At 47.8% G+C, this 25,954-nt stretch overlaps 1 long non-coding RNA gene across 1 annotated transcript in view; it reads right to left on the bottom strand.

Moving 5' to 3' along the window:
- Positions 1 to 282: 282 nt before the first annotated feature.
- Positions 283 to 25,954, bottom strand: part of LOC135056805 (uncharacterized) — a 45,172-nt gene continuing 19,500 nt past the window's right edge. Inside the window, exons 2-3 of the long non-coding RNA XR_010244077.1 lie at positions 5,576 to 5,826; positions 283 to 415 (exon numbers count right to left, since the gene is read on the bottom strand). This is a non-coding gene — a long non-coding RNA (uncharacterized LOC135056805). The remainder of the gene's footprint in view (positions 416 to 5,575; positions 5,827 to 25,954) is intronic.

Genomic DNA, 25,954 nt, shown 5'->3' with positions numbered 1-25,954 from the left:
TCCCTTCCTTTGACATACGGTTTCTGACGCAACTACTTTTGTATTCTTTACATTAATATTTGGAATTCCTACTTATCCGGATGTTTGATAACGTATGTATGCATTGCTGTACTCCCCCCCCCCCCCCCACTCTTTTTCCTTCTGTCTTCCCCTCCCCCCCCTTCCAATTGTTCATTGTCTATTGTACATTGACAAAATTTTTCAATAAACAGTATTTATAAAAAAAATAAAAATAAATACATATTACTTTAATGCTGATTGGTTGCCATGGGCAACTTCTCCACTGGCTCACTTCTCCACACTTTTCACTGCTTCATGAATAGACCCCTAACATTTTTGTTGCTCTGCGCTTCTCCATATATGTTTTGTACTGTTGTCTCCTCACTCCAAGCCACAAGGTCAAATCACTACGGAACTGTAATAACAATGGAGAGGGTACTCGTGAGTCAGGTATAAAAAAACTTTACTTATAATTAAATGCCCATGTACATTTCAGTTTAAAACATCAAGTGTGTATCATAGGAGCAATTCACTGCAATACAGGCTGGATCCCCAGCTCCACCGTTGATTGTCCACAGACAAACTCTGGCTCAGCGGCGGGAGAAATCACTTTGTCCTTGTTCGTTGGCCAATGCGTTTTGTCTTTCAACTTCATCAGGAGGTGTGGCTACAGCCTCACAGTTTACTTATAGTAAGTGGAATTCTGACTATGAGTGGCCTACAGTAGAGGTAGAGGCACTCTGCACAAGCAATCCTCATAAAGGAGGAATAGAGGCTACAAAAATGTTCTTGGCTGAAGATACAAGTGTAGATGAGAATAAGAAAAATTTCCTTCTGAATCCTTAGATGTCATAGAAGATCCTTCATTGGCGTTCAATCTCAGTACCTTAACGGGAATAGGCAGATACACAAAAATAATGGCCCTCATTCCGAGTTGTTCGCTCTGTATTTTTCATCGCATCGCAGTGAAAATCCGCTTAATACGCATGCGCAATAGTCGCACTGCGACTGCGCCAAGTTATTTTGCTAAGAAGATAGTATTTTTACTCACGGCTTTTTCTTCACTCCGGCGATCGTAGTGTGATTGACAGGAAATGGGTGTTACTGGGCGGAAACACAGCGTTTTATGGGCGTGTGGATGAAAACGCTACCGTTTCCGGAAAAAAAGCAGGAGTTGCCGGAGAAACGGGGGAGTGTCTGGGCGAACGCTGGGTGTGTTTGTGACGTCAAACCAGGAACGACAAGCCCTGAACTGATCGCAGATGCCGAGTAAGTGTGGAGCTACTCTCAAACTGCTAAGAAGTGTGTAATCGCAATATTGCGAATACTTCGTTCGCAATTTTAAGAAGCTAAGATTCACTCCCAGTAGGCGGCGGCTTAGTGTGTGTAACTCTGCTACATTCGCCTTGCGACCGATCAACTCGGAATGAGGGCCAATGTAATTCTCATGACTTCATTAGATAGGATAAATATGATGTAGACTCGTACCAGAACGTGTAGTCTACCAGGTAAATGGTAGACAATTAAAGCCCATGGGAGCAGAAACTGATGTTTGTAGAGAACCAATCCACCATTTTCTCAATCCTTTAGGGGCTATTCACTCCAGATTATATGCTATTCAAAAGGTGACTCTCCATAATGTAAAACCATATGATACTGTATATTTATTAAAAACACTTAAAATCAACAGAATGGACTTCTACAAAACACTAAGGGGTCTATTTACTAAGCCTTGGATGGAGATAAAGTGGACGGAGATGAAGTACCAGCCAATCAGCTCATAACTGTCATGTCACAGGCTGTGTTTGAAAAATGACAGTTAGGAGCTGGTTGGTTGGGACTTTGGCAGTGGTGCAAGTGTGCGGGTTCGCTTGGGTAGGGCGTAACCTTAAGAATTTGGCAACAGGTATGCCGTACGACCGCCACACACTTTGTAGTGCACCTGTGAGCTGTGATCCACCCCGCTATCATTGCCACGGCTGCCGGGAGGCGGAGCCTTATCTCATCCTCCTGCTGCTTCTTAGACTGGGTGGGTGCATGTCCGGGGGTCAGAAGGTGTCCGCGGTGATTGGCACACAGCTCCCATGAGCGGGGACTGATTGAGACACCGCAGGGAGAGAGGGAAGATCACGCTCATGAGAGGAGTTGGCGGCATCAAGCACAGCATAGTGCCCGAATCTTTCACTGAATGTGTGTGTGTGGTGGGTTCCGGATGACATTATTAGGTACAGCAGCAGCACAGGCATAGCCACACACACAGACACTGACAGCAGCAGCCCCACACAGCCTGCTCTGTACTGTTGAGTACACACATTCTTAGCGCCAACCCATCCATCACCCTGCACCATGTGTAACACAGTACACAGCATGTTACTGTGTGTACAATACACACATGCTAAGCCCCCCACCACACTGTGCCATGTGTAACACAGTACACACCTGCTTATGCTATGTACACTACACACATGCTAAGCCCCCCACCACACTGTGCCATGTGTAACACAGTACACACTTGCTTATGCTATGTACACTACACACATGCTAAGCCCCCCACCACACTGTGCCATGTCACACAGTGGTGCAAGAGTGTGGGTACTGCGTACCCTTAAAAATTTGACAGCAGGTACACCGTACCGCTTGTTGTATACTTTGCAGTGCACCTGTGCCTGCTCCACTTTTACTGCTATGTTCACCTCCAACTGTGCCAGGGATGTCAAGAGGCAGGAGCGCAACACCGACATGCTGTCTGGTCTGTCTGCAGTGCAGTATAGCAGATCCCATTGTCTTTTTTTTTTTCCTGCGTCTGCCTGGCCTTACTGTCTGCTGGCTCCCACAGATCTACAGGTGAGGGAAGCTGCCAGGCAATGTATGGAGGGGGATTCAGGGGATGCTTAAAATACTATGAGTGAAGGGTGCAGGCTGAGAGACAAAGAGTGAAATGGTAGCAGTGGGGGGGGAGGGGCAGACTGAGGGACACAGAATGAAGGGAGGGCAGGCTTACAGACACATATGTAAAAGGGGCAGGCTGAGAGTAGCATGGGAGATGACGGTGTGGCTGAGAGACGCAGGCGGGAGATGATGGTGTGGCTGAGAGACACAGGCGGCAGATGATGGTGTGGCTGAGAAATGTAGGGGGGTAGAAGATGGTGTGGCTGAAAGAAGGGGGGAGGATGGTGTAGCTGGGAGATGCAGGGGTAGAAGGTGACACAGGTGGCATGAGTCTGGTTGAATCTCTGTTGTATGATGATGACTTTGGTTTTATTCCTATGCAAACAAGCATCTTCCAGACCATGTGATTTCCTACATGAATAGTGAATACCGGCTGAAGACGCTATCTGACCAGGGAGTATACATCTCCCCATTGTTAGAAACCACCAAATAGGTAAGATGCATTTAGAATGTAAAGGAATGTTTCCAGAGTGATGAGAAATTAAGTGGCGTGTCATGTTGACTTTATGGCATGTTGTCACGCCCATTGATCATGCACACACAGTACCACTAAGAATATGTTTCTACTTGCACCACTGGACATTGGGGTCTATTTACTAAGCCTTAGATGGGAATAAAGTCGCTGGAGATAAGGTACCAGCCAGTCGGCTCCAAACTGTCTGTTTTCAAACCTAGCCTGTGACATGACAGTTATGAGCTGATTGTCTAGTACTTTATCTCTGCCCAAGGCTTAGTAAATAGACCGCTAATTCTCTGTGTAATTTATCTCTATCCAAGGTTTAGTAAATAGACCCCTCTGTCCACCAGCAAAAGCAGACAAATGAGTGTATAACAATCAAGTACATCCAGACAACAATGCAGACAACGGGACTCCTATGTGATGGAGATGTCTACTTTTAAAAGGTAGACATAAATGCATGAACCATGGAGAACCTCAGGTGTCCCCGGAAACGTCCTCCTGGCCCCTGGGTAGTTGTCCAGAATCCTCCATCTCCTCACCAACGTGTTTCGATACTTGATGTATCTTTCTCAATGTACAGTATAAGGAAAGTGTTGCAGGGCGGGGCATTTATACCCCTTTTCCTGAAATCCTCAGTGTGATACCCAGAACTAGAGACTGAACTGCTTTAATTAAATTGGTATCACTGGGGATGTTAGTTATACCGGGGTCACTATAGACTTGCTGATTGCAGTATCTGCCTTAATTATTTATACAAGTGAAGAATCCGGGGAACACTAGGACCCAGTGGAGTCCGTGTCGGAGAGAACTGAACTGGCCCGCGCCGCTGGCGGGAGAGATACGGGAACTTCACCAGGGAGGTGATATAAGAGAGGGTGTGTGGGAGCACGAGAGAGAGCTGTGAGAAGACAGGAGCACGAGAGGGAGCTGTGAGGAGACGGGAGCTGACAACGTGGTTGCCGCACAGACGACAGAGCGTACCGCCAGAGCCCGACGGATATCACTGGGGACCCGGACCAAGTACTCACCACCCTCCAATACAACAGTGAGTGCGCCACGACAGGAGTCCAACTTAATCCGGACAGAGCGACGCTGAGAGCGGGAGAGACCTTGGCGGCCATGGTGAGCGGGTCACGCTGACTGTAAAAAGGGAAGTCAATATCACAGTGAGTGACGGGCAGGGGAAGAAGGAGGAGGCTAATAAATTCAGCTCAGTATAAAAAGACCAGGGGAACGTCAGGAGGCGGAGGTAGTGGCCATTAATAAAAGGAAGGTGTCACCTACTTTACATAAGACAACGTCAACCTATCGGTGATAATAGCCAGAATTAGCTCACATTGCAAATATCAGACACAGACCTCTAGCCCTGAAGATTTGGCCTCAGAACATTCTAGAACAGAGAGATATTGGGATATAAAGCTGTAGAGTGCAACTCTGTTTGGAAAGAACTCTCTAAGGGACTCCCTCAGAAAGACCTTCCCAGCCAGCAGCCATTTAGTAAGCAGAGTTAGTGAGCTCCTACATTAAATGTTTCTTTCAACTCTGCAGATAGAGTCCTCAGTTACCTCTTCAGTTGCCTAGAAGTAAGGTACCCTCTTGGTATACACAGATAATTAACTTACGTTCCTGCAATATAGATCTTTGCTTCGGACAGAACATTAATCTAGAGCTCTGCTTCAGACAGATTGTGGCAGCTAAGTCTATGAGCCATATAGGAGTACAACTAATAAGAATATATATAACAAAGATAGAAGATTAGTTAACAGCGTTGAGAGAAAATTCCTGTAATGCGGAAATCTTATTATAAACATCCTCTTCAGTGGATTACAAGAGTATAGAGAGCCACAGAAGCGAAGGGACCTAATTTAATTGATTGATGAAGAGAAGGATTAAAAAGAAAGGCAGATAAAAGAAAGGAGTTCTGTTACTGCAATATTTCTATATATATATAGGGCTGATACATTTACAATTTACCATCAGTAAGAGCAAGATAGACAATGGATTCAGGGATATAAGTGCACCAACGTACGAAGAATCAGCTGAACTGTGGGGTTATAGATGTTACAGTATTGTACGAAAAATAAGGTATCGCATAAGTAGCATTCATATTGTATGTTGTGACAAAATTGTTATTTATTGATGTTATGCAATACATGAAATACTAACCTTCATTTAAAGGTAAACATCGGCAGTTATTGAAGAATCCAGTTTAATAAAATTTGTTCTTTAACTCAAAAGAGTTCCGATGGAGTGAATTCGTGTGATATCCTTTAGAGTTGAAATATTGGTGTAATTACAGTTAGTGGTATAGAAACATATCAAACGTCCTTATAAGATACATAGGGTTATCTAGCTTCAGTTGTTGGTTTCCATTCGGTGATGATCCATGTAACGAGTTCCAGAAATATCGAGGGAAGCTGTAAAAGAAATCAAAGATTAACAGGTAATCAAAAATAGACCCAATTAAAATAAAGAAAATACTTACCTTACACCTTGACCCTACAGATAAACTAATTTAAATAGATACACTAATTTAAGATTATCACATCAGTATACCCTAAATCTAGCCATGAAATTCTGCTCTAAACAACCTATTCCCCATAGTAAAAAACTCCCGGAATCCATTTACATACATTTGAATGAACCCATCCCAAATAAACACATATTCACAACATTAAGAACCTTTGGAGCCGGCTAAAATGATGTTCCCATAACACAATATCTACTTCCAGTATCAGCAAATATTGGAAGTCACGTGCCGCACAATCACCCGTCACGGCTGGAACTACCATGCCGCAACCGGAAGTTGTATATCAATCTCGTACATGCAGTCATAAGTAGGGAGTCACATGCCAGTGCCGGAAGTCACGTGCCTCGGCCGGGAATCACATGCCACGGACGGAAATTAAATGCCGGAAGTTGTATGTTTCGTCCAGTGTATAGGAATCCAAATGCAAAATACTTTTGCCACTCACAGATATGTGATATTGGAACATTTTCCACAATAAAAAAATTAGCACATCGAATTATTTTGTCTCATATGTTTGATTTGGTTCTTTATCTACTTTATAGGACTTGTTTGAAAATCTGAGTAAGTTTTAGGCCAAATTTCAGCAGAAATAGAGAAAATTCTGAAGGGTTCACAAACACACCGACACACACACACACACACACACACACACACACACCGACACACACCGACACACCCACACACACACACAGTAATCATATGGACCAGCACTCCCACAAAATATGCTGCTCTGGTGCCCGCTCGCAAAGATAGGCTAGGCAAAGTCAGGAGGGAACACAGCGGCACTCAGAGTCTTTTCAAAACAGAATTGTGTATTAAAAAATCACTACATGATATCCCAACATTTCGGGGCTAACATGCCCCTTTGTCAAGGTGAGTAACTGAACTTGACAAAGGGGCATGTAAGCCCCGAAACGTTGAGATATCATGTAGTGATTTTTTAAATACACAATTCTGTTTTGTAAAGACTCTGGGTGCCGCTGCGTTCCTTTTATATATATATATATATATATAAATAAAGAAGTACCCTACGATAAGGGCTTAATAATTCCCCTTCTGTATTGAGCACTTATATTATAGAGAAGGAGGTACTAGTGAGTGGCATTTCCAGAAACTGTGCTATAGGGATTGACTGCCAGTCACAATATTATCATATACCCCGTCTGTGTCACCCTATCTGTCTGCCCGCCCCTTTAGAATGTAACCTCTTCCCTCATGTCCTTATCCTTTTCTTATTTAAACCATCTGCGATGGCACCAAATCCTGTGATTATCTGCCACCCTGATACTTATGTCAGTGTTGTCTGCTGATGCAGATACAGTATGTTTATATACCCTGTACATATCCTACATTGTCTACAACTGTTATGGTGCCCATACACTTGTGAGATAATCGGTGCTAACCTTCGATTTTGACCGCATCTGTGAGAGAAATTGAAGGGTTGTATGCACATTTAAGTTACCTTTCGACGCGATACGCGAGCACGCCGGTTGAATCTCACGTCTCAAGATAGTATGTGCTGCACTTAATATTTATCGAATCGCAGTGCGATCGCATGTGTTTTTAAAAACACGTGCTATATATGGCACTGTAATGGGTACCCGCCGGGAGTGGCCAGAGGCCGCTCCCACTCGGCGGTGACGTGCCCATCACGTGATTACCATGCGATCTATCGCATGATCGCATGGTAATCACTTTAGCAGTTCAGGTGCGATTTCATCTCACCTGAACTGCCGGTGCTATGCCCCACGATGTCGTGTCGCACAAGTGTATGGGCATCATAAGTCCCTGTTTCCTGTTTTGATTATTCATGTATGTACTCTGTAAATGGGCACTGCGGATCCCTTGTGGCGCCATATAAATAAAGGATAATAAAAATATATTAGCATATACAGTAACCTGCTAATTTACTGTCTGAAATACAGTTTAAAGATTTGTAATTGTATACTTGCTATTAATATATTCGAGGCAGAAGCAAAATACAGAAGTGAAGCTATTATTCAATAATAACTATATAGTGTGAGAGACCTCATTTACAAGCTTTATTCACAGCTGCATTCCAAGACTTACTGTATATATACAGAGAGAAACTAGAGAAGCCACAAGAGTGCGGGGAGGTTAATAACAGACGGCTCAAGTTGAAGTAAAATGTATCATCTGTGAGAGTTGGCTCCCATTCACAGCATAGGCAGAGGCGGCGCAGGAGATGAGCTCATCTCCCGGCGCCGCCTCCACCCCCGCCCCTGCTGCTGCTGCGCCCTCCGCTGCTATGGCAACCGACCCGGTATATTGCCGGGTCGGAAAGCCAGCAACGGAGCGCAAATGCCGGATCCCACCCGGTAAGTACACGTTTCTCTTATCGGGTAGGAGCCGGCATTTGCGATCTGAATGTAGTATTATTGTAGCCGCTCATAAACCTAAGGACATTAAGTTACAGCAATCTGCTCATCTGGGACAACATGTATTGTATCATCCTCATTTAGAGTATCGAACAAGACTAACTTACACAATAATACAGTCATCCAGATTGAGAAACTGAGTCCATAAAAAATTGTTCTGAGTGCTATAAAGAAATAAAGAAATATTTACACACACACACACACACACACACACACACACACACACACACACACACACACGCGCACGTCTGGCACTCATTCAGCATGCAGCATCTAAACCCGATGCCTCCACATTGTGACTCACATAACCTCAGTAGGTACGGCACTCAGGGTGAATTCAATAAAACAACCAGCATGCATTGCATCTTGATGACAGTTTTTGATTAATCTGAAACGTTATGAATACACGCTGGTTGTTTTTTTTATTGAATGAGTCATGAGTGCCACACCTATGGAGGTTTTATATATATATATATATATATATATAGAGAGAGAGAGAGAGAGAGAGAGAGAGAGAGAGAGATAGATTGATGTATGGTAAGAACTTACCTTTCTGCGAGGTGCACTGGATTGGATTCCACAGGGAATAACATTGGGGTGTAGAGTTGGACCTTGATCCGAGGCAGGGCCGTTTCTAGCCAATTTGGCTCCCAGTGCGAGATTTAAATATGCGCCCCCCCCCCATAGATATAAAGAGGAAAAGCATGCGCGCGCGCTCGGTAAGGGGCCGTGGCCTCATTAAAATGGGCATGGCTTTGTTAAGATGGGCGTGGCCTCATCTGATCTCATCAACACGGCCACCACAGGATATAAAAAAAGAAAATACAAAAAAAAAGTCCTCATTTTACACATTACAGCAGGCACGCTACCCCATTTTACACAGTACGGCAGGCAAGTGTCCCCATTTTACACAGTACGACAGGCATGTGCCCCCATTTTACACATTGCAGCAGGCAAGTGTCCCCATTTTACACAGTACGGCAGGCACGTGCCCCCATTTTACACAGTACGGCAGGAACGTGCCCCCATTTTACACATTGCGGCAAGCAAGTGACCCCATTTTACACATTGCGGCAGACAGGTGTCCCCATTTTACACATTGCGGCAGGAAAAAGTGTCCCCATTTTACACATTGCGGCAGGCACGTGTCCCCATTTTACACAGTACGCTGGCAAGTGTCCCAATTTTACACATTGCGGCAGGAAAAAGTGTCCCCATTTTACACATTGCGGCAGGAAAAAGTGTCCCCATTTTACACATTGCGGCAGACAGGTCCCCATTTTACACATTCCGGCAGGTGGTGGGGAGAGGGAGGGAGAGAGAGAGAGAGACAGAGAGAGGGAGGGAGAGGGGCTGACTTACATTTGAAGCGGTTCTCGACGCTCTTCAGCCGCCTCTCCCTCCTTGTCTGCGCGGCTCCCCCTTCTCCCTCCTCCCGAGTGCCAAGCTCGGGGGGGGGGGGGGGGGGGGGTTTCGTGGAATGACGCGCGACCCCGCCCCCCGAGCTGGACACTCGGGAGGAGAAAGAAGGAGGTTTCAAAGTACGAAGAAGTGCCGCGGCGGGCGCCCCGTGCGGTTGCACGGCTTGCCCGCCGCAAGAAACGGCACTGATCTGAGGCACCAACAGGCTAAAGCTTTGACTGTTCCCAGGATGCCTTACACCGCCTCCTCTACAACCCCGCCACCATGCACAGGAGCAGTGGCGTAACTACTGCCCCCGCAGCCCTCGCGGTGTTTGGGGGAGAGGGGCTGCGTGGGCGCCACTGATTTAGCGCAGATTGACATGCGGACGAGCGTCCGCATGTCAATCTGCTCCTGCTAACCCTCCCAGCTGTGTTGGAGGGACACGGAGGGCACAGCGCGCGCCTCTCCTGTGTCCCTCCTGCATCATCTCCGGCGGCCACGGGTCTAATAAACGAAGTGCCGTTCGTGAGCTCTGATTGGCTCACGAACCGGCACTTCGTTTATTAGACCTGCGGCCGGCGGAGATGATGCAGGAGGGACACAGGAGAGGCGCACGCTGTGCCCTCCGTGTCCCTCCAACACAAACCAGCGGTGGAGCGGCGGCAGAGGGGGCATATATGGCACTGGGGGGGAATATCTGGCACTGGAGGCATATGTGGTACTGGGGGAGAATATCTGGTACTGGGGGCATATGTGGCACTGGGGGGGTGGGGGAATCTGGCACTGGGAACATATCTGGCATTGGGGGGGATATCTGGCACTGGGGGCATATGTGGCACTGGGGGGGGGGAATCTGGCACTGGGAGCATATCTGGCACTGGGGGGTATCTGGCACTGGGGGGAATATCTGGCACTGGGGGCATATGTGGCACTTGGGGGGGGGGATCTGGCACTGGGAGGATATCTGGCACTGGGAGGGGGAAATATCTGGCACTGGGGGGAATATCTGGCACTGGGGGCATATGTGGCACTGGGGGGGAATATATGGCACTGGGGGGGGGTGAAATCTGGCACTGGGAGCATATCTGGCACTGGGGGGGAATATATGGCACTGGGGGGGAATATCTGGCACTGGGGGGATATCTGGCACTGGGGGCATATGTGGCACTGGGGGGTATATGTGTACCTGGCACATATGGGTGGGCTATATTGTGCACTGGGGTCATGTGAGTACCTGGCACCTTGGGGTAATATCTGGCACTGGGGACATATGTGGCACTGGGAGCACAGCCATAGCAACAAGCACTACCCCCTAGCAACGAGCATGACACCCAGTGCATGATACCCCTGGCAACGAGCATGACACCCTGAGCATGAAAACCCCTGGCACCGTGCATGGAACCAAGAGCATGAAACCCCTGGCAACGAGCATGACACCCAGTGCATGAAACCCCTGGCAACGAGCATGACACCCAGTGCATGAAACCCCTGGCAACGAGCAGGTAATTTAAAAGTAATTAGAAGCCTTACTGTAGGACTTAATGTGTAATGGGCATTATGGTGTGTGGCATAATGTATCACGGACATTGCGGTGTGTGTCATAATGTGTCACAGGCATTACGGTGTGTGGCATACTATATCACGGGCATTATGGTATGTGGTATAATGTCTCGGGGTCATAACGGGCATTGCAGTGTGTGGCATAGGGTATAATGGGCATTGCGGTATGTGTCAGGCATTACGGTGTATTGTATACTATATCACGGGCATTGTGGTATGTGGTATAATGTATAACGGGCATTGCGATTCCTGTCATAATGTGTCGGGGGCATTACGGTGTGTGGCATAATGTGTCGGGGGCATTATGGTGTGTGCATATTGTGTCATGTGCATTATTGTGTGTGGCATAATGTATAAGGGCCATTGCAGTATGTGGCATAATGTATACTGGGCATTACTAAAAGGGGGAAAAATGACAAATAATGTAAGGGGAATGAATCAGGATTATTTTTATTTCCCGTGGTGGCTAACATCTGGGTGTGCAGGTTGGAAAACTGGGGTATAACGTAGTCTTTTCCTGCAATGCCACGCCCCTTTATGTGAAGCCACGCCCATCCCAACAAAGCCACACACCCTATTTTGCGGCACGCGCACATTTATCCCTTTAATAGTGCCAATTATGGGGGATGGGGGGGGGAAGGGCGCCGAAGAATTTTTTGGCTTGGGGGAGAAAAATTTCTAGTTACGCCACTGCACAGGAGCTCAGTTTTGTTAACCAGTCCAATGCAGTAGCAGGTAAAAGAGAAGATAACAGTTAGAAGCCACACAGACCCACATTCTCACGACAGGAGAAGGTACCAGTGGCTAATGCCATACAAACTGAAAGAAGCTAAGTGCGTCAGGGTGGGCACCCTGTGGAATCCAGTGTACCTCGCAGAAAGAGAATTAACAAAGGTAAGTTCTTACCATAAATCTCCTTTTCTGCAGCTGGGTACACTGGTATTCCACAGGGAATAACATCGGGGATGTCCTAAAGCAGTTCCTCATGGGAGGGGACGCACTGTAGCGGGCACAAGATCCCGGCGTCCAAAGGAAGCATCCTGAGAGGCGGAAGTATCGAAGGCATAGAACCTTACGAATGTGTTCACTAAGGACCACGTAGCACCTTGCACAATTGTTCGAGGGTCACGCCATGCCGAGCCACCCAAGAAGGTCCAACAGACTGAGTAGAATGGGCCTTGATAGTAGCAGGAGCTGGAAGACCAGCCTGTACATAAGCTTGTGCAATCACCATTCTAATCCATCTGGCCAAGTTTGCTTATTTACAGGCCAGCCACACTTGTGAAAGACAAAAAGAACAAAGAGAGAATCAGATCTCCTAAGAGAAGCAGTTCTCTTCACATAGATACGGAGAGCCCGTATCACATCCAAAGACCACTCTTTGGAAGACAAATCAGGAAAGATTAAGGCTGGAACCACAATCTCTTGGTTAAGGTGGAAAGATGACACCACCTTAGATAAATAACCAGGGTGAGTTCGAAGACCCGCACGGTCACGGTGAAAAATCAGAAAGGGTGATCGACATGACAAGGCACCCAAGTCTGAAACCCGTCTAGCAGAGGCAATATCCAGCAAAAACAAGACCTTAAGCGTAAGTCATTTAAGGTCCACAGACTCAAGAGGTTCAAACGGAGCCTCTTGCAAGGCGTCCAGAACAACAGACAAATCCCAAGGAGCCACCAGAGGGACATAGGGACATAGGGAGGTTGAATCCTGAGAACACCCTAAGTGAAAGTATGAACGTCAGGCAGACGCAATTTTTCTCGGAAACCATATCGACAAGGCTGAAATATGAACCTTGAGGGAGGCCAGAGGAAGGCTTAAGTCCAGGCCCTGTTGCAGAAACGCCAGAAGCTTGGCAGTACTGAACTTGTATGCATCATAATTCTTATCCGAACACCAGGTGAAGTAAGAATTCCAGACTCTATAATAAATCTGAGCCAAAGCCGGTTTACGGGCTTTCAACAACGTTTGAATGACCGCCTCAGAAAAACCTTTGGCCCTTAGGATGAAAGCTTCAAGAGCCATCCCGTCAAAGCCAGTCGGGCCAAATCCTGGTAGACACAGGGGCCCTGAATGAAGAGGTCTGGGCATTGTGGAAGTAAAAGAGGATGCTCTATCGATAGACCATGCAGGTCTGAGAACCAATGCTGCCTGGGACACGCTGGAGCAAGTAGAAGTAGGATTCCTCCATCTTGCTTGAACTTTCTTATTACTCTGGGCAGGCGTGACACCAGAGGGAACACGTATGGCAGTCAAAAGTTCCATGGAATTGCCAATGCAACCACGAACGCTGCTTGAGTATCCCTTGTTCTTGCTTCGAAGACCAGAACCTTGTGATTGTGTCAAGACGCCATCAGGTCTATATCTGGTAGGCCCCACTTGTCCACTAGGAGTTGAAATACTTCTGGATGAAGGCTCCACTCCCCGGCATGTATATCCTGATGACTGAGGAAGTCCACTTCCCAGTTGAGGACCCCCAGAATGAACACTGCCGATACGGCTGGCAGATGGCGTTTCGCCCATCGAAGAATCTTTAACACTTCCATCCTTGCCATGTGGCTTCGCGTGACACCTTGATGATTTATGTACGCCACCGACTGTACTTGAACAGGCCTGTTCTGTACAAGAGGTAGAGCAAGTTTCAGAGCATTGAACACTGCCCGCAACTCCAGAATATTTATGGGGAGGAGAGATTCCTCCTGGGTCCACCGACCCTAAAGAGAGTGTTGCTACAGCACTGTGCTCCAACCCCGCAGACTGGCATCTGTCGTCAGAAGGACCCAGTTGGAGATCCAGAAGGGACGACCCCTGCTCAATTGCTGATCCTGTAGCCACCAGATCAGTGACAGACGAATCTCCGGAGTCAAGGATATCATGTGAGATCTGATCCGATGAGGCAGGCCATCCCACTTGGCAAGGATTAGCTTCTGCAGAGGGTGAGAGTGAAATTGAGTGTACTCTACCATGTCAAAAGCTGACACCATGAGGCCTAGTACTTGCATTGCAGAGTGTATTGACACTCGCGGATGAGAAAGGAAGCATGTTATCCTGTCCTGAAGCTTCAAGACCTTCTCTGAAGACAAGCACAACCATAGGTTGAGTGTGTCCAACAATGCCCCCAGGCGCACCATGCTCTGAGCAGGGACCAGGGAGGATTTCTTCCACTTGATGAGCCACCCGTGGGCTTGCAGGAACTGGACAGTCAGATCCAGATGATGGAGGAGAACCTCTGGGGAGATCGCCAGGATCAACAAATTGTCCAGATATGGCAGGATCCTGATACCCTGATGGCGGAGTAGGGTGGTCATAACTGCCATGACCTTGGTGAAGATTTTTGGAGCCGCGGTCAGGCCAAAAGGCAAGGCCTGGAATTGATAATGTAGGTTACCAATAGCAAACCGCACGCAGGTATTGCTGATGTGAAATGGCAATAGGGATATGTAGGTAAGCATCCTGTATCTCCAGGGAAACCATAAAATCCATGGGCTCCAAGAATGAAGAGTTTTCATACGGAACTTGGAAATCTTCACAAATTTGTTCAAAGACGTGAGGTTGAGAATGGGCTGTGAGGATCCATTCAGTTTTCTGAACCAGGAACAATGTTGAATAGTACCCCTTGCCTCGCTGAGCCAGAGTCACCGGCACTATCACTTCTGTGTCCAGGAGGGATTGTACCACCATGGACAACTACTAAGTACTGTACTTCTTTTGTTTTTGCACCAGATGTACTGTAATCATTTATAAGGGCAGTTTTGTGTGTGGGACATAAAATGGTGTCAGAGGCATAACTGCGTGTATCATAATATGTAATAGGCATTACGGTGTGTGGCATTATTATTATTATCTTTTATTTATATGGCGCCACAAGGGTTCCGCAACACCCAATTACAGAGTACATAAATAATCCAACAGGAAAACAGTGACTTACAGTTGATGACAGTATAGGACAAGTACAGGGTAAATAAACATAGTTACATCAGCAGATGACACTGGAATAAGTATCAGGTGGCAGAAGACTGCTGGATGTGGTACAGTTGCAGATTATTAAAGTAAGACAAAGTATAAGTACATGAGGGAAGAGGGCCCTGCTCGTGAGAGATTACAATCTAAAGGGGAGGGGTAGACAGACAGGGGTGACACAGATGGGGTACATAGAGAATGTGGAACAGAGGCTTAGGATGAGAGTTGGCTGGGTTTGGTGAAGAAGTGGGTCTTGAGAGCCCGTTTGAAGTTTTGTAGAGAGGTGGAGAGTCTGAGGGGGAGAGGTAGGGAATTCCAGAGAAGTGGTGCAGCACGTGAAAAATCTTGGAGGTAGGAGTTGGACGAAGTAATCCGCAGGCAGGTGAGTCGTCGTGCATTAGCAGAGCGAAGAGGACGGGTGGGAGTGTAAAGGGAGATAAGGTCAGAGATGTAGGTGGGAGAGGAGTGGGTGAGGGCTTTGTAAGCGAGTGTGAGAAGCTTGAAATGGATTCTGAAAGGGAAGGGGAGCCAGTGAAGGTCTAGTAGGAGAGGAGAGGTAGACGTAGTGCGTGTGGTGAGGAAAATGAGCCGGGCAGCAGCATTGAGGATAGATTGAAGTGGAGAGAGGTGTTTGTCAGGAATGCCAGTCAGGGGGAGATTACAGTAGTCCAGTCTGGAGATGACCAGTGAGTGGATAAGAGTCTTAGTAGCATCCTGGGTCAGAAAGGGTCTGATCCTGGAAATATTTTTTAGATGAAAACAGCAGGTTTGTGAGAGGTGCTGAATGTGTGGTTTGAAGGAGAGGGAGGAGTCAAGGATTACTCCAAGACAGCGCACTTGGGGGCTAGCCTAGAGGAGATAGTAGTGCCATCAATAGATAATGAGATTGTAGGAGGTGAGGTTATGCGGAAGGAAGGGAAGATGATCAGCTCGGTCTTAGACATGTTAAGTTTAAGAAAGCGCTGGGACATCCAGGAAGAGGTAGCAGAGAGACAGTTGGAGATACGAGTGAGGATAGCAGGGTAGAGGTCTGGAGAGGAAAGATAGATTTGGGTGTCATCAGCATAGAGATGATATTGGAAGCCAAAAGAACTATTGAGCTTACCTAGTGAGGATGTATAGAGAGAGAAGAGAAGAGGACCAAGGACAGAACCTTGGGGTACACCTACACTTAGTGGAAGTGAGGCGGAGGTGGAGTCATGAGAGGAGACAGAGAATGAACGGTCAGAGAGGTAGGAAGACAGCCAAGAGAGGGCAGTGTCACGCAGACCAATGGAGTGAAGAATTTTCAGTAGGAGAGGATGGTCCACAGTGTCAAAAGCAGCAGAGAGATCAAGTAGAATAAGTATAGAGTAGTGTCCCGTAGATTTAGCAGCATGGAGGTCATTGCATACTTTTGTAAGGGCAGTTTCAGTGGAGAGGAGAGGACGGAAGCCAGACTGGAATGGGTCAAGTAGTGAGTGTGAGGAAGAAAGGAAATAAGGCAATTGTAGACAATATGCTCAAGGAGTTTGGAGGCAAAAGGGAGGAGAGAGATGGGTCGGTAGTTGGAGAGTGTGTTTGGATCAAGGGTAGGTTTTTTTAAGAATAGGAGAGATGAGTGCATGCTTGAAGGCAGAGGGGACAGTGCCTGATGAGAGGGAGAGATAGAGAAGGTGGAAAAGATGGGAACAAGCAGAAGGAGAGAGGTAGCGGAGGAGGCGGGAGGGGATAGGGTCAAGTGGGGAGGTGGTGAGGGGACAGGAATGAATGAGGGCCATGACTTCCTCTCCAGATGCATGGGAGAAAGATGTCAGAGTTGGTGGGAGGGATTGGGGAGGGGTGGTAAGGGATGGGAGAAAGTTGGTTACTGATGGTCTGGTGTGATGTGATGTCCTAACATATGGAGTCAATTTTGGATGTGAAGTAAGTGGCAAAGTCAAGAGTAGAGAGTGAGGAAGGGAGACCAGGTGGAGGTGGGCAGAGGAGTGAGTTGAGAGTGTCAAAGAGGCACCAGGGGTTGGAAGACTGGGAGGAGATGAGGTTATTGAAGTATGACTGTTTAGCAAGAGAAAGGGCAGCACTGAAGGATGAGAGCATAAGTTTGAAATGGAGGAAGTCTGCCTTAGAGCGTGATTTCCTCCAGTGACGCTCAGCAGTACGTGAGCATTTTTGCAGATATCTGGTGCATTTGGTGTGCCAGGGTTGAGGTGTTAATTTGCAAGGGTGAATAGTGGTTGATGGAGCAACAGAGTCAAGAGCAGAAGTGAGGGATGCATTGTATATGGAAGTGGCTTGTTCAGGGCATGAGAGAGAGAGAATAGGAGAGAGAAGTGAGTCAAACAGGGAGGAAAGGAATGTGGTGTCAATAGCCTCAATGTTACGCTTAGTGATGGTAGCCTTGGGAGGTAGAGATGGGGAAGTCGAGAGAGACAAGTTAAAGGAGAGCAGGTGGTGGTCAGAGAGGGGAAATGGGGAATTGGAAAAATCAGAAATATCACAGCGGCGAGTGAAGACCAGATCCTGTGAGCTCCCATTCACATGGGAGGGTGAGGAGGTCCACTGGTAGAGACCAAGTGAAGAGGTGAGGTTAAGGAGTTTAGAGGCAGGGGATTGTGTGGTGATGTCAATAGGGACCTCAAATTTAGAGAATGTAAGGGATAGTTCTGGTGGTAGGAGTTGGTAGGAGTAACTAGAAGGTAAAAGGACCCCAACACCACCCCCATGGTGACCCCCAGGTCGGGGTGTGTGTGTGAATGTGAGGCCCCCAGCAGAGAGAGCAGCAGGAGAGGTAGTGTTAGAGGGCGTAATCCAAGTTTCAGTAATGGCTAGTAGGTGTAGGGAGTAGGAAATGAAAAGGTCTTGAGTGGGGACCAGTTTGTTACAAACAGATCTGGCATTCCAGAGGGCACAGGATAGGGGGTATGAGTTTGTGGGAAAGATGTGAATGAGATTATCAGGGTTGCTGTAGCGATGAGGAGAGAGTAACTTTGAGGGCAGGGATGATGAGAGAGTAGTGATGGTGCGGGTGCCTGAGCTAGGAGGGGAAACTGCAGGAGGTGGGCAGGGAGGGAGGTCAGTGTGATGTGGATGCGGGTGTGGGGAGGTGACAGGGAAGGGAGGCATGGAACAGGGCTGAGTTGTGGGGTAGCAGGACCATGGGGTAGACGTTAGTGAAAGTGGGGTGACAGGAAAGGAGGGGAAAGAATACAGAGAGATGGGGGGGAGACAGAGGAGGAGGAGGTGTAGGAGACTAGGAGAGAAGGATAAAGACACATGATTAGATAGACACTGTGTGATGTGGGGAGTATAAGAAAGCCTAGACAGTGTTTAGTAGGTAAATAGGTTGTGGGAAAGTGGAAGAAGGAGTGGAGGATGTAAGGGATTCAGATCTGAAGAATTGCAGAAATGCAAGTGAGAAAAGCAGTGTCGGCTCAATGGGTGTTGATTTAGCATAATGTGTAATGGGCATTATGGTGTGTGGCATAATGTGTAATGGGCATTACGGTGTGGCATAATGTGTAATGGACATAACTGCAGGGCCGTAACTATGTGTGTGCCAGATGTGCCTGGCACATAGCGCAGTTGCCCTGAGGGCGCAACTGCCAGGCATGTAATGAGTCAAAATGACTGATTACATGCCGCCTCTGCTGTGTGCGCTGCACTGGGGAGGAGAGCTGCAGCGCCAGAGTCAGCGGAGAAGGAGGAGGAGGGCGGGGGACTGGAGCCGCAGCAGCGCTATGTCATTGGTAGTAGCTCTGCTGCAGCAGTCCCCTCTCCTTCCGTATTGGCTGCCCGGCGCTGCTGTGAATACTGGGATGCGGTTCCTTCATCCCAGCATTCACAGCGGCATCGGGCAGCCAATACGGAAGGAGAGGGGACTGCTGCAGCAGCGCCTCTACCAATTACATAGTGCTGCTGCGGCTCCAGTCCCCCTCCCTCCTCCTCATTCTCACCTGCCTGCACCGAGGGAGCTGCCAGCACGAGGAGCGATGGTAAGTATCCCTCTTTCTCTCTCTCTCTACCTCCCTCTCTCTCTATATATATTTCTCTATTCTGAAAAAGGGGGACCCTGTCTGCCGTAATGTTTAAAAAGGGGGATGCAGTCTGCCATAATGTGTAAAAAAGGGGACGCTGTCTGTCGTAATGTGTAAAATGGGGGACGCTGTCTGCCGTAATGTGTAAAAAGGGGGACGCTATCTGCCGTAATGTGTAAAAAGGGAGACGCTGTCTGCCGTAATGTATAAAAAGGGGACGCTGTCTGCTGTAATGTGTAAAAAAGGGGACGCTGTCTACCGTAATATGTAAAAAGGGGACGCTGTCTGCCATAATGTGTTAAAAGAGGACGCTGGCTGCCATAATGTGTAAAAACGGGGACCGTCTGCTGTAATGTGTAAAATAAGAATTTACTTACCGATAATTCTATTTCTCGTAGTCCGTAGTGGATGCTGGGAACTCCGTAAGGACCATGGGGAATAGCGGCTCCGCAGGAGTCTGGGCACATCTAAAGAAAGCTTTAGGACTACCTGGTGTGCACTGGCTCCTCCCCCTATGACCCTCCTCCAAGCCTCAGTTAGGATACTGTGCCCGGACGAGCGTACACAATAAGGAAGGATTTTGAATCCCGGGTAAGACTCATACCAGCCACACCAATCACACTGTACAACTTGTGATCTGAACCCAGTTAACAGCATGATAATAGAGGAGCCTCTAGAAAAGATGGCTCACTACAGCAATAACCCAAATTTTTTGGTAACAATAATTATGTACCAGTATTGCAGACAATCCGCACTTGGGATGGGCGCCCAGCATCCACTACGGACTACGAGAAATAGAATTATCGGTAAGTAAATTCTTATTTTCTCTGACGTCCTAGTGGATGCTGGGAACTCCGTAAGGACCATGGGGATTATACCAAAGCTCCCAAACGGGCGGGAGAGTGCGGATGACTTGCAGCACCAAATGAGAGAACTCCCGGTCCTCCTCAGCCAGGGTATCAAATTTGTAGAATTTTACAAACGTATTTGCTCCTGACCAAGTAGCTGCTCGGCAAAGTTGTAAAGCCGAGACCCCTCGGGCAGCTGCCCAAGATGAGCCCACCTTCCTTTTGGAGTGGGCATTTACAGATTTTTGGCTGTGGCAGGCCTGCCACAGAATGTGCAAGCTGAATTGTACTACAAATCCAACGAGCAATAGTCTGCTTAGAAGCAGGAGCACCCAGCTTGTTGGGTGCATACAGGATAAACAGCGAGTCAGATTTCCTGACTCCAGCCGTCCTGGAAACATATATTTTCCGGGTCCTGACAACGTCTAGCAACTCGGAGTCCTCCAATTCCCTAGTAGCCGCAGGCACCACCATAAGTTGGTTCAGGTGAACGCTGAAACCACCTTAGGGAGAAACTGAGGACGAGTCCTCAATTCCGCCCTGTCCGAATGGAAAATCAGATAAGGGCTTTTACAGGATAAAGCCGCCAATTCTGACACGCGCCTGGCCCAGGCCAGAGCCAACAGCATGACCACTTTTCCTGTGAGATATTTTAACTCCACAGATTTAAGTGGGTCAAACCAATGTGACTTTTGGAACCCAAAAACTACCTTGAGATCCCAAAGTGCCACTGAAGGCACAAAAGGAGGCTGTATATGCAGTACCCCTTTAACAAACGTCTGAACTTCAGGGACTGAAGCTAGTTCTTTTTGGAAGAAAATTGACAGAGCCGAAATTTGAACCTTAATGGACCCCAATTTCAGGCCCATAGATACTCCTGTTTGCAGGAAATGTAGGAATCGACCCAGTTGAATTTCCTCCGTCGGGCCTTACTGGCCTCGCACCACGCAACATATTTTCGCCAAATGCGGTGATAATGTTTTGCGGTTACATCCTTCCTGGCTTTGATCAGGATAGGGATGACTTCATCCGGAATGCCTTTTTTCCTTCAGGATCCGGCGTTCAACCGCCATGCCGTCAATGCAGCCGCGGTAAGTCTTGGAACAGACAGGGTCCTTGCTGGAGCAGGTCCCTTCTTAGAGGTAGAGGCCACGGATCCTCCGTGAGCATCTCTTGAAGTTCCGGTTACCAAGTCCTTCTTGGCCAATCCGGAGCCACGAATATAGTGCTTACTCCTCTCCATCTTATCAATCTCAGTACCTTGGGTATGAGAGGCAGAGGAGGGAACCCATACACTGATTGGTACACCCACTGTGTTACCAGAGCGTCTACAGCTATTGCCTGAGGGTCCCTTGACCTGGCGCAATACCTGTCGAGTTTTTCCCAACGGTTTATAATCATGTGGAAGACTTCTGGGTGAAGTCCCCACTCTCCCGGGTGGAGGCCGTGCTGAGGAAATCTGCTTCCCAGTTGTCCACTCCCGGAATTAATACTGCTGACAGTGCTATCACATGGTTTTCCGCCCAGCGAAGAATCCTTGCAGCTTCTGCCATTGCCCTCCTGCTTCTTGTGGCACCCTGTCTGTTTACGTGGGTGACTACCGTAATGTTGTCCGACTGGATCAACCCCGGCTGACCTTGAAGCAGAGGTCTTGCTAAGCTTAGAGCATTGTAAATGGCCCTTTGCTCCTGGATATTTATGTGAAGTGATGTCTCCAGGCTTGACCATAAGCCCTGGATATTCCTTCCCTGTGTGACTGCTCACCAGCCTCGCAGGCTGGCATCCTTGGTCACCAGGACCCAGTCCTGAATGCCGAATCTGCGACCCTCTAGAAGATGAGCACTCTGCAACCACCACAGGAGGGATACCCTTGTCCTTGGTGACAGGGTTATCCGCTGATGCATCTGAAGATGCGACCCGGACCATTTGTCCAGTAGGTCCCACTGGAAAGTTCTTGCGTGGAATCTGCTGAATGGGATTGCTTCGTAGGAAGCCACCATTTTTACCCAGAACCCTTGTGCATTGATGCACTGAGACTTGGTTCGGTTTTAGGAGGTTCCTGACTAGCTCGGATAACTCCCTGGCTTTCTCCTCCGGGAGAAACACCTTCTTTCTGGACTGTGTCCAGGATCATCCCTAGGAACAGAAGACAAGTCGTCGGAACCAGCTGCGATTTTGGAATATTGAGAATCCAATCGTGCTGCCGCAACACTACCTGAGATAGTGCTACACCGACCTCCAACTGTTCCCTGGATCTTACCCTTATCAGGGAATCGTCCAAGTAAAGGATAACTAAAATTCCCTTCCTTCGAAGGAATATCATCATTTCGGTCATTACTTCAGTAAAGACCCGGGGTGCCGTGGACCATCCCTACGGCAGCGTCTGAACTGATAGTGACAGTTCTGTACCATAACCTGAGGTACCCTTGGTGAGAAGGGTAAATTTTGACATGAAGGTAAGCATTCTTGATGTCCCGGGACATCATGTAGTCCCCTTCTTCCAGGTTCGCAATCACTGCTCTGAGTGACTCAATCTTGAATTTGAACCTCTGTATGTAAGTGTTCAAAGATTTTAGATTTAGAATCGGTCTCACCGAGCCGTCTGGCTTCGGTACCACAATAGTGTGGAATAATACCCCGTTCCCTGTTGCAGGAGGGGCACCTTGATTATCACCAGCTGGGAATACAGCTTGTGAATGGCTTCCAAAACTGCCTCCCTGTCAGAGGGAGACGTCGGTAAAACCAACTTTTGGAAACGGCGAGGGGGATACATCTCGAATTCCAATTTGTACCCCTGAAATATTACCTGAAGGATCCAGGGGTCTACTTGCGAGTGAGCCCACTGCGCACTGAAATTCATTGAGAACTGGCCCCCACCGTGCCTGAGCTTGTAAAGCCCTAGCGTCATACTGAGGGCTTGGCAGAGGCGGGAAAGGGTTTCTGTTCCTGGGAACTGGCTGATCTCTGCAGCCTTTTTCCTCTCCCTCTGTCACGAGCAGAAAAGAGGAACCCTTTTGTCTGCTTGCCAACAAGGACTGCGCCTGATAATACGGCGTCTTATTTTGAGAGGCGACCTGGGGTACAAACGTGGATATCCCAGCTGTTTTGCCGTGGCGACCAGGTCTGAAAGACCGACCCCAAATGTCCCCTTTTTTAAGGCAATACTTCCAAATGCCGTTTGGAATCCGCATCACCTGACCACTTTACTGGTAGAATTGGACAACGCACTTATACTTGATGCCAGTCGGCAAATATTCCGCTGTGCATCATGCATATATAGAAATGCATCTTTTAAATGCTCTATAGGCAATAATATACTGTCCTTATCTAGGATATCAATATTTCCAGTCAGGGAATCCGACCACGCCAACCCAGCACTGCACAACCAGGCTGAGGCGATTGCTGGTCGCAGTATAACACCAGTATGTGTGTAAATACATTTTAGGATACCCTCCTGCTTTCTATCAGCAGGATCCTTAAGGGCGGCCATCTCAGGAGAGGGTAGAGCCCTTGTTCTTACAAGCGTGTGAGCGCCTTATCCCCCCTAGGGGGTGTTTCCCAACGCACCCTAACCTCTGGCGGGAAAAGGTATACTGCCAATAACTTTTTAGAAATTATCAATTGTTATCGGGGGAAAACCCACGCATCATCACACACCTCATTTTATTTCTCAGATTCAGGAAAACTACAAGTAGTTTTTCCTCACCAACATAATACCCCTTTTTGGTGGTACTCATATTATCAGAAATGTGTAAACATTTTCCTTTGCCTCAATCATGTAACGTGTGGCCCTATTGGAAAACACGGTTGTCTCTTCACCGTCGACACAGGAGTCAGTATCCGTGTCGGCGTCTGTATCTGCCATCTGAGGTAACGGGCGCTTTAGAGCCCCTGACGGCCTATGAGACGTCTGGACATGCACAAGCTGAGTAGCCGGCTGTCTCATGTCAACCACTGTCTTTTATACAGAGCTGACACTGTCACGTAATTTTCAACAGTACATCCACTCAGGTGTCGACCCCCTAGGGGGTGACATCACTATTACAGACAATCTGCTCCGTCTCCACATCATTTTTCTCCTCATACATGTCGACACAAACGTACCGACACACAGCACACACACAGGGAATGCTCTGATAGAGGACAGGACCCTACTAGCCCTTTGGGGAGACAGATGGAGAGTTTGCCAGCACACACCAGAGCGCTATATATATACAGGGATAACCTTATATAAGTGTTTTTCACTTTATAGCTGCTGTATGTTTTAATACTGCGCCTAATTAGTGCCCCCCTCTCTTTTTTTAACCCTTTCTGTAGTGTAGTGACTGCAGGGGAGAGCCAGGGAGCTTCCCTCCAACTGAGCTGTGAGGGAAAATGGCGCCAGTGTGCTGAGGAGATAGGCTCCGCCCCCTGTTTGGCGGCCTTATCTTCCGTTTTTCTGTATGTTCTGGCAGGGGTTAAATGCATCCATATAGCCCAGGAGCTATATGTGATGTATTTTTTGCCATGTAAGGTATTGTTTTATTGCGTCTCAGGGCGCCCCCCCCAGCGCCCTGCACCCTCAGTGACCGGAGTGTGAAGTGTGCTGAGAGCAATGGCGCACAGCTGCGGTGCTGTGCGCTACCTTATTGAAGACAGGAACGTCTTCTGCCGCCGATTTTTCCGGACCTCTTCGCTCTTCTGGCTCTGTAAGGGGGCCGGCGGCGCGGCTCCGGGACCCATCCAGGCTGGACCTGTGATCGTCCCTCTGGAGCTAATGTCCAGTAGCCAAGAAGCCCAATCCACTCTGCACGCAGGTGAGTTCGCTTCTTCTCCCCTTAGTCCCTCGATGCAGTGAGCCTGTTGCCAGCAGGTCTCACTGAAAATAACAAACCTAATCTAAAACTTTCACCAAGAAGCTCAGGAGAGCCCCTAGTGTGCACCCTTCTCGTTCGGGCACAGAGATCTAACTGAGGCTTGGAGGAGGGTCATAAGGGGAGGAGCCAGTGCACACCAGGTAGTCCTAAAGCTTTCTTTAGATGTGCCCAGACTCCTGCGGAGCCGCTATTCCCCATGGTCCTTACGGAGTTCCCAGCATCCACTAGGACGTCAGAGAAAAGGGGCTCTGCCTGGTGTAGTGGCGCTACTATGCAGCGTAATTTGAATAATGGAGACTACTGTGAATCATAGTATGAATTGGTATTATTTTGTGGCCACGCCCCTTCCCCGTGAAGCTACGCCCCTATATATTTTTCACGCGCCTGCGACGCGCACTGCTCATATCTTGCATGGGGGGGGGGCGCCAATGCCGTTCCTTGCACACACCGCTAAAATGCCTAGTTACGGCACTGCAAAACAGTGTGTGGCATAATGAATAATGGCTGTTATGGTGTCTGGCATAATGTGAAATAAGCATTACAGTGTGTGACATAATGTGTAACAAGCATTACGGTGTGTGGCATAATCTGTAACAAGCATTACAGTGTGTGGCATAATGTGTAACAAGCATTACAGTGTGTGACATAATGTGTAACAAGCATTACGGTGTGTGGCATAATCTGTAACAAGCATTACAGTGTGTGGCATAATGTGTAACAAGCATTACAGTGTGTGGCATAATGTGTAAGAAGTATTACAGTGTCTGACATAATGTATAACAAGCATTACAGTGTCTGGCATAATGTGTAACAAGCATTACAGTGTGTGGCATAATGTGTAAGAAGTATTACAGTGTCTGGCATAATGTGTAACAAGCATTACAGTGTGTGGCATAATGTGTAACAAGCATTACAGTGTGTGGCATAATGTGTAAGAAGCATTACAGTGTCTGGCATAATGTGTAACAA

The sequence above is a fragment of the Pseudophryne corroboree genome, chromosome 3 (assembly GCF_028390025.1).
Source record: "Pseudophryne corroboree isolate aPseCor3 chromosome 3, aPseCor3.hap2, whole genome shotgun sequence".
Lineage (NCBI taxonomy): Eukaryota > Metazoa > Chordata > Amphibia > Anura > Myobatrachidae > Pseudophryne > Pseudophryne corroboree.
This window is presented reverse-complemented; position numbering and strand designations above follow the sequence as displayed.